Source organism: Scyliorhinus canicula, chromosome 1 (genome assembly GCF_902713615.1).
Source record: "Scyliorhinus canicula chromosome 1, sScyCan1.1, whole genome shotgun sequence".
In the NCBI taxonomy this organism is placed as follows: domain Eukaryota; kingdom Metazoa; phylum Chordata; class Chondrichthyes; order Carcharhiniformes; family Scyliorhinidae; genus Scyliorhinus; species Scyliorhinus canicula.
In genome coordinates, this window is record NC_052146.1 from 200,866,111 (window position 1) to 200,881,584 (window position 15,474).

At 45.3% G+C, this 15,474-nt stretch overlaps 1 protein-coding gene across 1 annotated transcript in view; it reads right to left on the bottom strand.

Moving 5' to 3' along the window:
• The window catches only part of foxa2 (forkhead box A2), a 57,960-nt gene that overhangs the window by 11,895 nt on the left and 30,591 nt on the right, over nucleotides 1-15,474 (bottom strand). The window lies entirely within an intron of this gene.

Below are 15,474 nucleotides of genomic sequence, written 5' to 3' on the forward strand. Positions count from 1 at the left end.
TCTGTTGTGGATGAAGTTAAATCGTGGAATTATTGTCTTTGATACCGGCTTCCTGTCTTACCAAGTCGTCATGGATATATGGATTGTTTGTAAGCACATGGGCCACTTGAGGAGTAGAGAGATGCTCCAGCAATCAATGTTGCCATCAAGAAATGTTTTAAAACCCATAAGCACCAAAGTACCTGAACAACCTGATAAAGATAGAACTTGTGCCTATGTAGAAGCAAGTAGTAATGAACGACCTGTGCCAAATCGGGCACCGTTATTGCAGTTCCTATTAATGTCGATCCTGTGGAAGCATCTCAGACTATAGGACTACATCATTCTACGAGTAGCAGAAAAAACCCTCAAAGGTTTGATTTATAGTTGTCCAACTCATGTGTATAATGCTAAATTAGAATTTGGGACTGAGTAAATTAATTATTGAGGATTTACAAAGGAGTTAAAGGGGAAAGGATGTAGTGATTTCCCCTTTAAGGGCAACACAACCAAAAAGGGTCACCTGGCTTGGTTGACCAATTGGGACTCACAATGGGTAGCGCCCCAGGATGTGGAGTATGCTTAGTCTAGACACAAGCAGGGAGCTAGCTGCAGCCATGTGGCTGCTGAACAATTCTTATTAATAAATAGTTTTTGTGTTCACTACTGAAGTCTGTGAAAGTGCATCTTTATACAGACCCTGCACCACATGGCAATGATGTATCACTAAGCATTAAAACCTGAAGGATATAAAATGTGTATTTGAACAACAACAACCTCAGCATTAAAACCACAAGAATCTAGTAAAGAAATCACCAAGATCCCATCTTAAGTACATGTAACCTGGCCTGGTTCGATCTCACTTTCTTTCAACACCCTTCATCGCCTTGGGAGCAAAATAATATAACCTTTGAAAAGTATGGTGAGAAATTAATTGCAACCCTATCCCATTCAAGAGGAAGCAGTTTTGTAAATTTCTTTTTTCATTTTTTTCTGATTAAGGGACAATTCAATAAGGCCAATCCACCTCCTCTGTACATCATTGTGTTGTGAGGTGAGACCCACGCAGACACGGGGAGAATGTGCAAACTCTACATGGACTGGGATCGAACCCAGGTCCGTGGCGCTGTGAGGAAGCAGTGCTAACCACTGCACCACCATGCCACCCTAGGAAGAAGCAGTTTCAATAAAACTTTCAAAAGGGAGAGAAAAATGCATGAAGGTGGGCTACGGGGAGAGGGAAAGGTATTGGATAGTTCCTTCAAACAGCTTGCACAGGTGTGATGGGCTGAATGGCCTCCTTCTGTGCTGTGCCATTCTATGATTGAGTTCAAAGGTGTCCACATACTTTCTAATAAAGACCTCCCTATTAGCAATAATCTAACTGTAGAGGTGGACGTAATGTTAGCACCGCTATGTTCAGCGTGTACTTGTTCTCTTTCCTTTTACCTCAAGTTTGTTTTAAGAGAGTTTTTTCACTTCACCATCCTTGGTAAAGTTTTATTCAGCGAGCAATCAAGCGTTATGGGGATAAGGCAGGAAAGTGGAGTTGAGGATTGTCATATCAGATCAGTCATGATCTAATCGAATGGTGGGGTAAACTTGATTGGCTGATTGGCCAACTTCTGCTTGTACATCTCACGGTCTTACGATCTTTACTGAATTGATTGAACTGGAGGCCTGGTCTCAATTCCCATTAGATATAATTTGATTTTAAAAAGCTCCAGTTAAAACACTCCACTCCAGCCACTGGAGGCCACAAGGTGATAATTTGTCTTTATGAAATAAAAACAGTAAAACAAATTACTGTTTTTATTTCATAAAGACAAATTATCACCTTGTGGCCTCCAGTGGCTGGAGTGGAGTGTTTTAACTGGAGCAAACACGGGGAGAATGTGCAAAGTCCACATAGACACTGACCCAGAGCCGGGATCGAACCTGGGACCTCGGCGCCGTGAGGCAGCAATGCTAACCACTGCGCCACCGTGTTGCCCAAAAATTTATTTTTTCATGGACCTTTGCAAAGCATTTGCGGCAGCACTGGCCCCACACCTGCGGGAGATGTTCACAGACTAGCTGGCGAGGGGCACTCTGCCACTTATACCAGAACAAGCCTCAATCTCGCTGATACCCAAGAAAGACAAAGACCCACAGAATGTGGGTCCTGCAGACCCACCTCGCTGCTAAACGTGGATGTAAAAATGCAGGCCAAGACGCTAGCCAGGAGACTGGAGGACTGCGTACCAGTGGTGGTACCAGGGCTTGGTCAAGAGTAGACAGCTAACATCAGACGTCTGCTGAACGTGTTCATTACCTCATTTGGGGAGAGAACACCTGAAGTGATCATCTTCCTGTATGCAGAAAAGTACTTCGACAGAGTCGAATGGAAGTAACTTATAGAGGTACTGGAGCGGTTCAAACTTGGGGCAAGGTTCATCCCTTGATCCACTACAGTTCGTCTACCGCTGCAACAGGTCCACAGCAGACACCATTTCCATGGCCCTGCACTCTACCCTGGAACACCTAGATAACAAAACAAAACTATGTCAGACTCCTATTTATCGACTACAGCTCAGCCTTCAACACCATTATTCCTATGAAACTCATCTCCAAACTCCGTAGCCTTGGCCTCAGCTCCTCCCTCTGCGACTGGATCCTGAACTTTCTAACCCACAGGCCACAATCAGTAAATATGGACAACAAGGGGGCAGCACAGTGGCACAGTGGTTAGCATTGCTGCCTATGGCGCTGAGGACCCGGGTTCGCATCCCGGCTCTGGGTCACTGTCCGTGAGGTGTTTGCACATTCTCCCCGTGTCTGCATGGGTTTCACCCCCACAACCCAAAAGATGTGCAGGATAGGTGGATTGGCCACGTTAAATTGCCCCTTAATTGGAAAAAATAATTGGGTACTCTAAATTAAAAAAGAAAGATAGGCCACAACATCTCCTCCACGATCATCCTTAACACCGGTGCCCCACAAGGCTGTGTCCTTAGCCCCCTACTATACTCCTCATACACCTATGACTGTGTGGCCAAATTCCCTTCCAACTCGATTTTCAAATTTGCTGATGACACCATCGTAGTGGGTCGGATTTCAAACAATGACGAGACAGAGTACAGGAATGAGATAGAGAATCTGGTGAACTGGTGCGACGACAATAATCTCTCCCTCAATGTCAACAAAATGAAGGAGATTGTCATCGACTTCAGGAAACGCAGTGGAGAACATGCCCCTGTCTACATCAATGGGAACGAAGTAGAAAGTGTCGAGAGCTTCAGGTTTTTAGGTGTACAAATCACCAACAACCTGGCCTGGTCCCCCCATGCTGACACTATAGTTAAGAAAGCCCACCAACGACTCTACTTTCTCAGAAGACTAAGGAAATTTGGCATGTCAGCTATGACTCTCACCGACTTATACAGATGCACCATGGAAAGCATTCTTTCTGGTTGTATCACAGGTTGGTATGGAGCCTGCTCTGCCCAAGACCGCAGGAAACTACAAAAGGTCATGAATGTAGCCCAGTCCATCACGCAAGCCAGCCTCCCATCCATTGACTCTATCTATAATTCCCGCTGCCTCAGAAAGGCAGCCAGCATAATTAAGGATGCCACGCACCCCGGACATACTCTCTTTCACCTTCTTCCGTCAGGAAAAAGGTACAAAAGTTTGAGGTCACGTACCAACCGATTCAAGAACAGCTTCTTCCCTACTGCCATCAGACTTTTGAATGGACCTACATCTTATTAAGTTGATATTTACTCTACACCTTGCTATAACTGTGACATTATATTCTGCAGTCTCCTTCCTTCCCTATGTATGGTATGCACTGTTTGTACAGCATGCAAGAAACAATACTTTTCACTGTATACTAATACACGTGACAATAATAAATCAAATCAAATCGCCTAGGTGAAATTCCTGTATCGTGTTCAACAGTGAGTACACGGACAAATACCACCAGCTCTATTTACTTCCAACTGCACAGAGGCATTAGGCAGGGATGCCCGTTGTCAATGCTTCGGTTCGCCCTTCTGATGGAACCACTAGCGATCACGCTTCGGGTGCAAAGAATTGGAAGGGGATCCAGAGAGGAGACAGAGAACACAGAGTCTCGCTCTACGCAGATGACCTGCTCCTCTGCATCTCGGATTCACAAAGCAGCATGGAAGGAATCATGGCGCTCGTGAGAGAGTTTGGAGTATTCTCGGGCTACAAACTCAACCTGGGCAAAAGTGAGATCTTCCTGGTGAAACTGCAAGGGGGAGGGGCAGAGCTGGAGGGACTGCCATTTAAATAAGCACGGTACAAATTCCACACTACCTGGGGATCCAAATCGCCATGATCCACAAATGAAACCTGACCAGTCTGGTGGAGAAAGTAAAATAGAACCTGCTGGGGTGGGACACACTCCCACTCTCCCTGGCAGGCAGAGTGCAGAGGATCAAGATGAGTATACTGCCCAGTTTCCTCTTCCTGTCCAGGTGCATACCGATCTACATTCCCAAGGCCTTCTTCAACTCATTAGAAATGATCATGGTGTTTGTGTGTGTGTTTGTGTGTGTGGGAGAGGTGGGGAGGGATGGTGATTGGGGGGGGAGAAATCTCAAGGATCCCCAAAAAAGTGTTGCAGAGAACGAGAATCATGGGGGGGGGGGCTCTCGCACTCCCAAACCTGCAGTATTACCACTATAAGCAACTGCGGAGAGGGTAAAAGGGAGGATAAAAGAGCCAGAAGCTGAGTGGGTGCAAATGGAGGAGGGCTCCTGCAGGGTGACTTCCCTCCCGGCCCTGGACATGGCAGCGTCCAATCTCCACAGAACAAACACTCAACAAGGCGAGTGGTAATAGCAACACTGCGACAGCATTTCGGGCTAACCAAAATGTCCGTTAAGGCCCCCATCTGCAATAACCACAGGTTCTTCCCCATGACAATGGACACCACCTTCAAAAGGTGGAGACAGAATGGTGGGATGCTGACATTTAGGGACTTCTAAACGGGCAACAGATTAACAAACACTCGAGGAACTAACCAAAAAGTTCCAGCTAACAGGAGGGAATGAACTCAGATACATGCAGGTCACAAACGTCTTATGTAGGGAAACAAGGACATACCAATGACCACAGTTACAGTCGCTGCTCGAGGATCTACTGGATGCAGACATCGTAGGGAAGGGAACTGCGGCAAACTGTATGAGTGACTACTGGGAACGGCACACATACCACTGCATGAGACAAGAGGAAAATGGGAGGAGGACTTAAGATTTGAAATAGGGTGGGGACTCTGGAGTGAAGCACTACCTAGGGTCAACTCCATCCGCACTTGCGCAAGGTTAAGCCTAATGAACGTGGTACTCAGAGCACACTTAACTAGAACCTGAATGAGCGGGTTCTTCCCGGAGGTGGAGGGCAAATGTGAACAGTGCCAAAGAGGCCCGGCCAACCAAGTCCACATGTTCTGGTCTTGTTCCAGACTTATCGGGTTCTGGACAGCCTTCTTTGAGGCAATGTTTAAGGTGGTGGGAAGGAGGGTGGAGCCGTGCCCGAGAGTGGCAGTCTTTGGCATGTCAGAACAACCAGATGTCTTCATGTAGAGGAGGGCCAATGGCCCTCCCTAATTGCCTGCTTGAGAATCCTGCTTGGCTGGCATTAGCAGCGCCGCCCAAAGCTGCAGACTGGCTGTTTGACCTGTCGCAAATTCTCCAGGTGGAGAAAATCAAATTCGCCCTCTGGGAGTCAGAAGAAGGCGTCCACAAAACGTGGGAGCCATTCACTCAGTTGTTCCAAGACCTGTTTGCAGCCAACAGCCAGTAGACCAGAGGGAGCTGAAAGTCACAACACAATAATGAATGTCAATGAAAGGGGTGGTGGGGTGGGGTGGGAAAGGAACAAAGAAACATGGAGCCCAATCAGGCTCAGCAAACAACAAAATACATGGCGCTACCCCAAGCAAATAGGAACAAGATATAGGAGCTGAAGAGGGAAATGGGCATGCTAGATGATTAGAAGGGGAGGTGGTTCAAGAAGAAAAGGGGGAGAGGGAGGTTGGGAACCTGGTTGGGATTGAGCACCCACTAGAGAACGCAAAACAAGAAGCCTCAACAGATGTAAATAACAAAAGACAACTAATGTATATATATATTTATTTTTCTTTTCTGTTGTTTCAATATATGTTAACATTTGCTTTTGTTTTGTATAACCTAAAAAATCCTTAATAAAAATATTTCTAAAAATAAACCTGTGATCAAATGTATTCCTGCAGGTTTCATGGAATGACTTGTTCTCACGAATCAGCCATTAGCTGGCCAACACATCCATCCTTGTGACATATTCAATTCCTGCCCCAGTTGGAAGCAAAAAGACCCATTACCCAATTGGATGATGTTTAAATGTCAGCCTTCCCCCCCCCCCCCCCCCCCCATCCACCCGTTTTCAATACTTTTATATTCGGTAAAGGAAATTACAAAAAAAGCTATCTTTTTTAATGTCCCGATGATTTCTCTCCAGGGTCGCACACAGCGGTATCCGGGAGATTGACCTTTAATTCCTGGAGACTCCAGGCCAATCCTGGGGTGTTGGCATCCCTATCTTCTCCTCGCTCCACCTTTCAGCCTTTGTGCCCTGACCTCTCTGGTCTTTCACCCCCAATTATCTTGACCTTCCTGTTCCCCCCCACCCCCGCCCCCCAGCACTGTCCCCCACAATCTCCGATGCCTGGGCCTTGTGACCCTCACTCAACCTTTCAAAACACCTCATCTCACGGCCCAGATCCCCTTGATGCTGGCATGGGGTCACCTCAGAGATACTCATCGTCGATAAGGTTGGATCTGAGCACAGGGGGTTATGTTGAAGGACTGCTAGTTGTGATACAAATGCAGAAACAATCTGGATTTATGCATTAAGGCATTAATATTTATTGATGATACCAATTTGGGAAATATTGATGGTAAATTGTGATGAGGGTTGGAAAGGCTTGTGATTTCGGAGACAAATGCTGCTCAATGAGAAAAATGTGAAGTAATGTGTTTTGTAATTTGGAATGAGATTTTAAAAGGCCTGAATAGTATGATTCCAAATGAAAAGCGAGGAGCAGTAGGATCTCAATGTGTAGATATACGGACTCTGATGAAAGATCATCAACCTGCAACATGAACTCTGTTGCAGTGTTTTCAGCTTTTATTTCAGATTCCCAGCAAATGCAGTATTCTGCTTTTATTTCAATTTTCATGTCATCTGGGGCCACATTGAAAACTGTTTTGACAGATTTCCTATCGAAAGTCCCATATTAAATTAACCATCACATTTTCTTGAGATGGAACTCTCATATGCGTTCCAATGTTGTTCATAGGATTTGTCCATTATAACACATGTTGAACTTTTGTCCTGATCCTCTCGCTTGAAGTCACTGAAAATGACGTCTGCAAAAGCATACCTGGTACCTAGTTTCCCAGGATACATTTTTAAAATAAGTGGCCAATTCTTTTTTTCCCAATTAATGGGCAAATTAGCATGGCCAATCCACCTACCATGCACATCTTTGGGTTGTGGCGGTACGATCCACTCAGACATGGCAGAATGCGCAGACTCCACACAGTGACCCGGGGCCAGGATCGAACCAGGGTCCTCAGCGCATTGAAGCAACAGTGCTAACCACTGCACCACCATGGCACTCTTTCCCAGGATACATTAGCACCATTTATCCAGTCGAACTGCCGAAGAGTTTCTTTCTGAATTTTCTCCTCAGTTGCTTTCCAAACTACTCTGAAGTAAAGCCAGAGTATGAATTATAAAACATTATGTAGGTAAACATTCTGTTGGTGTTAGAATCATAGAACTCCTACAGTTCAGAAGGAGTCCAGTCGGTCAATCGAGCCTGCACCAACACTCTGAAATAGCACCCCCTCCCATTCCCATATTCAAATAACCTCTTCTAACCTGCACATCGTTGGACAATAAAGGGCAATATAGCACGGCCAATCCACCCAACCGCACATCTTTGGACTGTGGGAGGAAACCGGAGCATCTGGAGGAAACCCACGCAGACACGGGGAGAATGACCCAAACAGTGACCCAAGGCTGGAATTGAACCCAGGTCCCTGGTGCTGCGAGCCAGCAGTGGTAACTACTGGGCCACCCTGTGTAGTGACCTCTGTATGTGTTAATACATGTTCAGTTAATGTAAAGTAAGTACTGACAAATGATCACTTGATGGCAACACTAACAGAACCTATAAAAAGGAGTTTCCCACTCTTTCTTGGTGTGTGTGAGTTAGCGCGGGTAGAGAGGAGCTAGAGTGAAGTCGTGATCAGATCAGAGTGTAGTATATTATAATTGTTAATTTAATATAAACTTACTTGCTTGACTAGTTTAGTAGTGAAGTGAAAGAACTCACTAATTTATTATATATTACTCAATAAACATTTTGTCATCATTTGGAAGACTTCAACTATTTCTCATCAGAATTCAAGACAACTCAGCAAGACAAAGGAGTAATATTTATATTACAATTTAGTAATATAACACCCTGCATGTCGTTTAAATAAAACAATGGGCTTCTGTGCGTGAGAGAGAGAATGAGAGGCTATGCTGATAACAAGCCTATTGAAGGGATTGTTTTATCTGGAAACTTCAGAAAGCATATTAAGCTGGCAGAGAGGGTCTGGGTGCCTTTCCTGATTCTAATGAGTTTGTTTTCCAAAAGGAAAAAACAAGACTTGAATTTTAAAGCAAAAATGAATCCCTTATCACCTGAATGTTGCTCACCAATGGAAAATTCTAATTATTGATGCCCCTGAGAGTAACAGGGTGAAAGATTTGATAATTCAGACACATATCCACAGTAAAATTATTATGGGTGGCACTTTTTATTTTGGAATATTTTGCCTCTCATTTATTCTTACATGAAGCAACTATTTCCTATCTGTTGAAGTAATTTTTACAACACAGTTCTGATTGGCAAACTTTGCTCTTGTATTCAATGCCCTCCTGTTTCAATGAAACACTCTCCATTTCATCAACATTCTTCCTCTTTGAAAAGCCAGCTGTGTGAAAATTGGCTCTTTAAAGATGAAACGCCTGTGATAATCTGTGCTTGGAGGTACAATCCACATTCTGGAACTCACACTTCACCGTTAACTGCCTAAGAAGCAGTGCCCAAGCCAGATCCATTATCACTCCAGCATTTCTTTTTGCAGGGGTGGAAAAATAATTGTTTCAAAGCATTGGGTTTTGCAGTGTTTTACCTCTGCTGACATCTTCATTTTCTCCCATTCTGTCCAAGAGCAAGCAACATCAACTTGCATTTATAGAACACCTTTTACAGAGTAAATTGTCCCAAGTTGTTTCACCAGATAATCAATCAGACAAGGATCAAATTATGGGATTGTTATGTTTTGATTGACTGTGTGTTTATGTTTATGCAGCCCTGGTTTTAATAAAAGTATTTTAAAATATATGAATCTGACAAGGATCACACTGGAGAAAAGGGAGGTGGATAACTGACCAAGAGTGGTCAAATGTTAAGATTTAAGCAGAATCTTAATTGAAAAAAAGACAAGCAAAGCGATTTGGGGATAGATCCTGGCTGGCGACATTGGATTGGATTGGATGGGGTTGGATTTGTTTATTGTCACGTGTACCGAGGTACAGTGAAAAGTATTTTTCTGCGAGCAGCTCAGCAGATCATTAAGTACATGGGAAGAAAAGGGAATAAAAGAAAATACATAATAGGGCAACACAACATATACAATGTAACTACATAAGCACTGGATCGGTTGAAGCATACAGGGTGTAGTGTTCATGAGGTCAGTCCATAAGAGGGTCATTTAGGAGTCTGGTGGCAGTGGGGAAGAAGCTGTTTTTGAGTCTGTTTGTGCATGTTCTCAGACTTCTGTATCTCCTGCCCGATGGAAGAATTTGGAAGAGTGAGTAAGCCGGGTGGGAAGGATCTTTGATTATGCTGTCCGCTTTCCCCAGGCAGCGGGAGGTGTAGTTGGAGTCAATGGATGGGAGGCAGGTCCATGTGAAAATCGCCTCTTTCAAGCACATTAATACTAAACCTGACAATTTTTTTCATCAAATCCATTTTATAATCAAATCCCATGAGCTACATTGACTGACAGATGGCAACGAAAGAATTTTCGAACACAATATGCAACAAATATAAGCAAGGTAATCGTTGCTGAATTCCTGTTCATGCAGCCAGACCAGATATATTCAAAAGTATCTTTTCAAAGATAAATGGGCAATTTGGTACGCTCCCCACCTCATCCCCACAGGTTATTAGGTTGGGGAGGACATGGTGAAAGGGGGGTTCGGGGGAGGTGCGGGGGGAAAGCATGAAATTACAGTGATGGGATTCTCTCCAGGTTCCCGCCTGACCCAACCTCGAGCCGGTTTTACATTGGAGTCTGCCCTTTCCCCAATTGTGGCCATTAAGTGCCACTTAATGGCCGGTTAATGCGTTTCCCACCCAGCCTCAATTTTATACTGGTGAATGGGTTCAAGTTCCATGGGGAAAAGCCAGAAATAATCCAAGTTTGATCTGGGATGGGGAGGGAGGGTTAGAAGATCTCTTCTGACTGGGAGTGCTCCCCCAACCCCCACCCACCCAAAATCCCCACGTAAATTCGGACTTCCCTTCCCCTTTGGCCTCCTCCTTGGAACCCTGATTGCCATGTAGACATCTAAGATGGCCACCTGCAAAGGACCATGGGGATTATGGCCGATCCAGGACTCAGACAGATACACAGCCTATGTGTATCTAAAACACAGGTAACCAGACCTGACCGAAACTCCCGCTCATTTACATTTTAATGGCCCATTTTCCCAGGACAAGAGAACTCCAATCAAGCAATCGGTACAGCCACAGACTGATCGGTGCCACTCCCTTGCTCAGAAAGCACAATTGCCAAAATCAATGACTGCTAAGGACCCGCCCAGCTACCAAGGCACCCGCCCCTTAATTGGCTGAAATCAAAGAGAGTGATCAGAGCCCTGTTGAACTATTGGGTCCAAGGACCGCTCCAAAGAGCGCAAAATCCCAGAGGGATAAAAGAGAGCGTAGCCATGTATTCTATCTCTTTTGAATCCGGCCTATGCCAGCCTAATTGCAGCAGGAACAGCCAGCTAAGTTCAAGACCAACGATCGCTACCTGACGGATGAGCCCAGCAGAGGCAGAGCCAGCCAAGTGAGATCCAGATAAAGGCCTTATCCATTTGCACAGTGCCGGTTGCTCTGAAGTTAAGTATAGGTTATTGTAGCGGATACGTGTAGTTTAACTCAAAATAGATATTGTGTTTGCATGTTGAGATAACTCTTGTGTATGTAAATAAACCATCTTTTGAACTAACTAACTGGTTGTGTGGTCAATTGATCGATATGTGGGAAAGGCTTGTGGTTCACCGAGATAAATAAAGAGAGCAACAGCCCCACGCATGACGTCCCAGGCCTCCTTTACCCTCCTTGTCCTGTGACACCTGGCACTTAGCTTTTAAACTGGTTCCCGCACTTGGTCTCAGGCTTTTGAGCGCAGTTATAGAGTCATAGGGCATGATTCAACCACCGTGCTGTGCCTAGTGCAGAGACGGGCACAACGGGTGAATCCCGCGAGATCCCAAATTGGTCTCTGCGATTCACTACGCTCGGTGCGATCTAGATCTCTCCCTTGCTGGGCATAATCCAGATTAACATATTTAAATGAGCAATTAGGCTCATTTAAATAAATGGATGCCGCTTTCACCTGGTGCCTGGGAGTCAACAGCTGTGCCTGCGAAACCTCAACTGGGTGCTGCTTAGCACTGGTTTACACAAACATGGACCAGGCATACTGACACCTCATGGGGTCCCTCAGGCCGCTAGAGACCCCTGGATGGTTGGGGAGAAGGCACAATGGTACCCAGTAACTTGGCATTGCCAGACTGCCAGGCTGGCAGTGCCACCTGTGCACCCGAGCAGCACCAACCTGCCAGAGTACCTGGATGGAACTGACAGGGTGCTGGGGCACTGACAGGGTGCCAGGCTGGCAGGTCCAAGGTGCCTAAGTGTCAGGTTGGCACTGTCAGTGGTCGGAGCGGAGTCATTGGCTATTATAGGATGGGAGTGAGGGGGGTTCCGGGTCTACAGAATTGTTGGGGGTTGGGGGGGTAGAGAAGCAAGTAAAAACACTAACACCAGATCCATTCTCGTATTGCCCTCTCTGTATTGGACATAACTACTGTAATTGTTTCTCCGGCACCCAAATGTATATGTACCTCCCCAGTTTCCCCCACCCCCACCCCCCACAAACAGGTGCCTACTTATTTGTTAAACATAATATTGCTAATTGTACAAAGTTGCTGTTGCTGAGCTAGTGCACAATATCCTACCAGTTTATCTTTATTTTTTCTTCTCTTCTATATATATATATATATTACAGTACATAACTATAAATATACTATGTTCAAAATCCAAATAAAAAACATTTATTAAAAAAAAATGTTGGGCGGGGGGGGGGGGGAGGGGCATCCAGAAAGCAGGGGGGAGGGTAGCCTAAAAGGGGAGGGTGTGAGAGATCGGGATCGCTGGTCAAAATGGCACCCAGCGCTGTGAGGAGCCAGTCCTGCTTGCGAGCTCCCAGTGCAGGAATCTGCTAAAGTGTAGCCTCAAAAAGGAGAAGCTACCCAGCCCCAAAAGAACCGGCAAAGTGCCGGTAAATAGCTGGGTGAATCTCAGTGCTCAGCCGCCAAGAAACACCCCTCCAGAACGTGCCTGAAAGTGCACTTTGCTTTATGATTGCTGAATCGCACCCATGGAGTTTTACAGCACAGAGAGAGGCCCTTCGGCCCACCTTGTCTGTGCTGGCCATCAAGCACCTATCTATTCTAATCCCATTTTCCAGCACTTGGTCCATAACCTTGATGGCGTTTCAAGTACTCATCTAAATGCTTCTTAAATGTTATGAGGGTCCCTGCCTCTGCCAGTTTCAGACAGTGAGTTCCACTTACCACCACCCTCTGTGAAAAAGTCTTTCCTGAAAACCCCTCCAAATCTCCTGAGTGTATCCTTAAATCTATGACCCTGGTTATTGGCCCCTCTACTCAGGGGAAAAGTTCCTTCCTATCTGCCCGAGCTATTGAGTTAGCAGGGGATGTCCTAAAAATTCAGGCCAATTGGTGTGGGACTGGTTACTGATTAATGCAGGCCTTTTACAAAATTACAGCTCTCTCTATTTATTTCAGCTCATCCATGATCTTACAAATGAACACCAGTGTTACCTGCCTGACTAAATATTTTGGAGGAACAATTCCACCGCCCAGCGAGAATCATGTGTCCAGGGACTGAGGTGAATGCAAACTAATTTATCCCTCTGCACCGTGATGTCCAGGAGATTTTAACTTTTCAATCAGCCCAGGGCTGTTATTCATTGATTATGAGTATTCCTGTTTGTTCTCTTTTTATTGGTTTTGGTTGCGTTTTATTTATCTATTTATAAATGCCTTAACAAAAATATTTTAAAAAAACTTCAATCAGCTCACTGCCTGATCTCAGCTGAAATTAGGCTAAAATCAGGCTAAAGCTGGGCTAAAATCAGGCAGCAACTGATTTGGGTGGTATGATGCCCCCCCATCACTGGAGGCCTGAAGGGATTAAAGTGTTGAGTAGTAGTTCAAAGGGGTAGATACAGGGATAATGGGGAAGGGACCTGGAATCCCAGAGCAGGCGAGTCCCGAGATTTTTTTGCAGAAACAAAAACAATTCCTCTTTGGGCCTCTTCTCGTTCTTGGCTCTTCTTGTTCACAGGGTCTAGAGGCAAGGAAGCCATAGGGTCTTCTCCAGATAAAATTACATTCAGGCTAAGATGGCACCATTAAAACTCAATTCTTAATGTATGAGCTCACGGTCTTCCAGCAGGTGTCCCTCTGACCAGCTCAAAAGGACAGGTTAAGAGCACAACCCTGTGGGAAGGCCCCAGCCATTTTAACTTCCCAGCTCCCTTTTTCAATAAAATATTTTTAGGACATATGGGTTGCCAAAGTTTAAAACCAAATCCAATTAAGGGTCAATTTAGCGTGCCCAATCCATCTACCCTGCACATCATTAGGTTGTGGGGGTGAGACCCACGCAGACACGGGGAGAATGTGCAAATTCCACTCGGACAGTGACCCGGGGCTGGGATTGAAGCTGTGTCCTCAGCGCTGCGAGGCTAACCAATGCACCATTGTGTCACCCTATGGGTTGCCAAAGTTGTTATAAAAATACAAGTATCCCAAGGTCAACGCATTAAAACACCTCATGTATCGACACATTTCAAGAATTATGCATATGTTTATAATGATCCCCGGAATTATGTGAAACTGTTTGAACACGGAACATGTCTGAACAGTTTCAGAACTATTACCAGTTTGTTTTATTTGTCTTCATACGTTCCTTCCTCTCCGGAAGGTTTTTCCGTATGGCCCAATACCACAGGTGGCAGGAGAGATCAAATGACTGTTTTGCACGGCTAAGTCTTGACAGGAGATCTGTAAAACCTATAAGGAGTGCCAGGTTCAATCCTATGTTCACCTAAGTATAAATGTACATGCAATCCATCTGAAATCACTCAAATAGTGATCAGGAGCTGGATCTGAAGCTCATCTTTCCTCGCTCGCTAACCTAGAATTGCAGTTACTGATCGCTGCACCTCCAAACCTGCCCTGGCTGGTTGAAGTTTGTTAAAAGCTCACAATGAAGATCAAATCTCTGATCTTTGCATCTTGTCATTGTACCAGGCGGCACCAGTCAACCTACCCAGTGAACACCAGACACCTTTGAAAGTGCTTTCTACATACTTCTGAGATGCTTCAGGTCTGTTGGAACTTCCTGATGAGATCACCCTTCCACCACCACCCATCCCCCCACTGCCGTAGCCCCTCCAGCCACACCCATCCAAACTCCCACAAGCAGGTCTCCCTCCCTGTCAACTCCAGTAAAATATCTAAGATGGTAATGCAGTTTGGATGAGGAATTCGCAAACTCCACTTTGTCAAACTGATTGGTGTTAAAGAGAAAGTCAGGCAGCTGTGCTATTTTAACACCAGGAAGCTCTCCTCGCCCCCTCCAGTGTGTCTGTATCACAAGTAGAATGTCATTTCCTCAGTGAAGAAAGTCAAGTTTGGTCATGGCTGCAGGGAGTCAATGAGGTGTAAATCTATTTAACGTCAGCATCATTCTATTGCAGTCCAGCAACTCAGCAAGCAGTCAGTGCTTAACAGAAGCACAATCCACATCCTGCACTGAGGGTGATCTAAGAGGGTTCTTTGCTATAACGACAGAGACCGCATACGTAAAACTTTTCAGTAGACAGGGCAGAGCATCCTCCCCCCACCCCCTTCTCAGTTGGGCCATTTTATATTATTTCACATTGTCAATGACGAGTGCATTAGTTTGATTCAACCCCACACTGTTAACCACTAAACAGTACAAATGGATAATCTCCACATCGACACAGGTCAGAGCCGTGACAGGAAGGA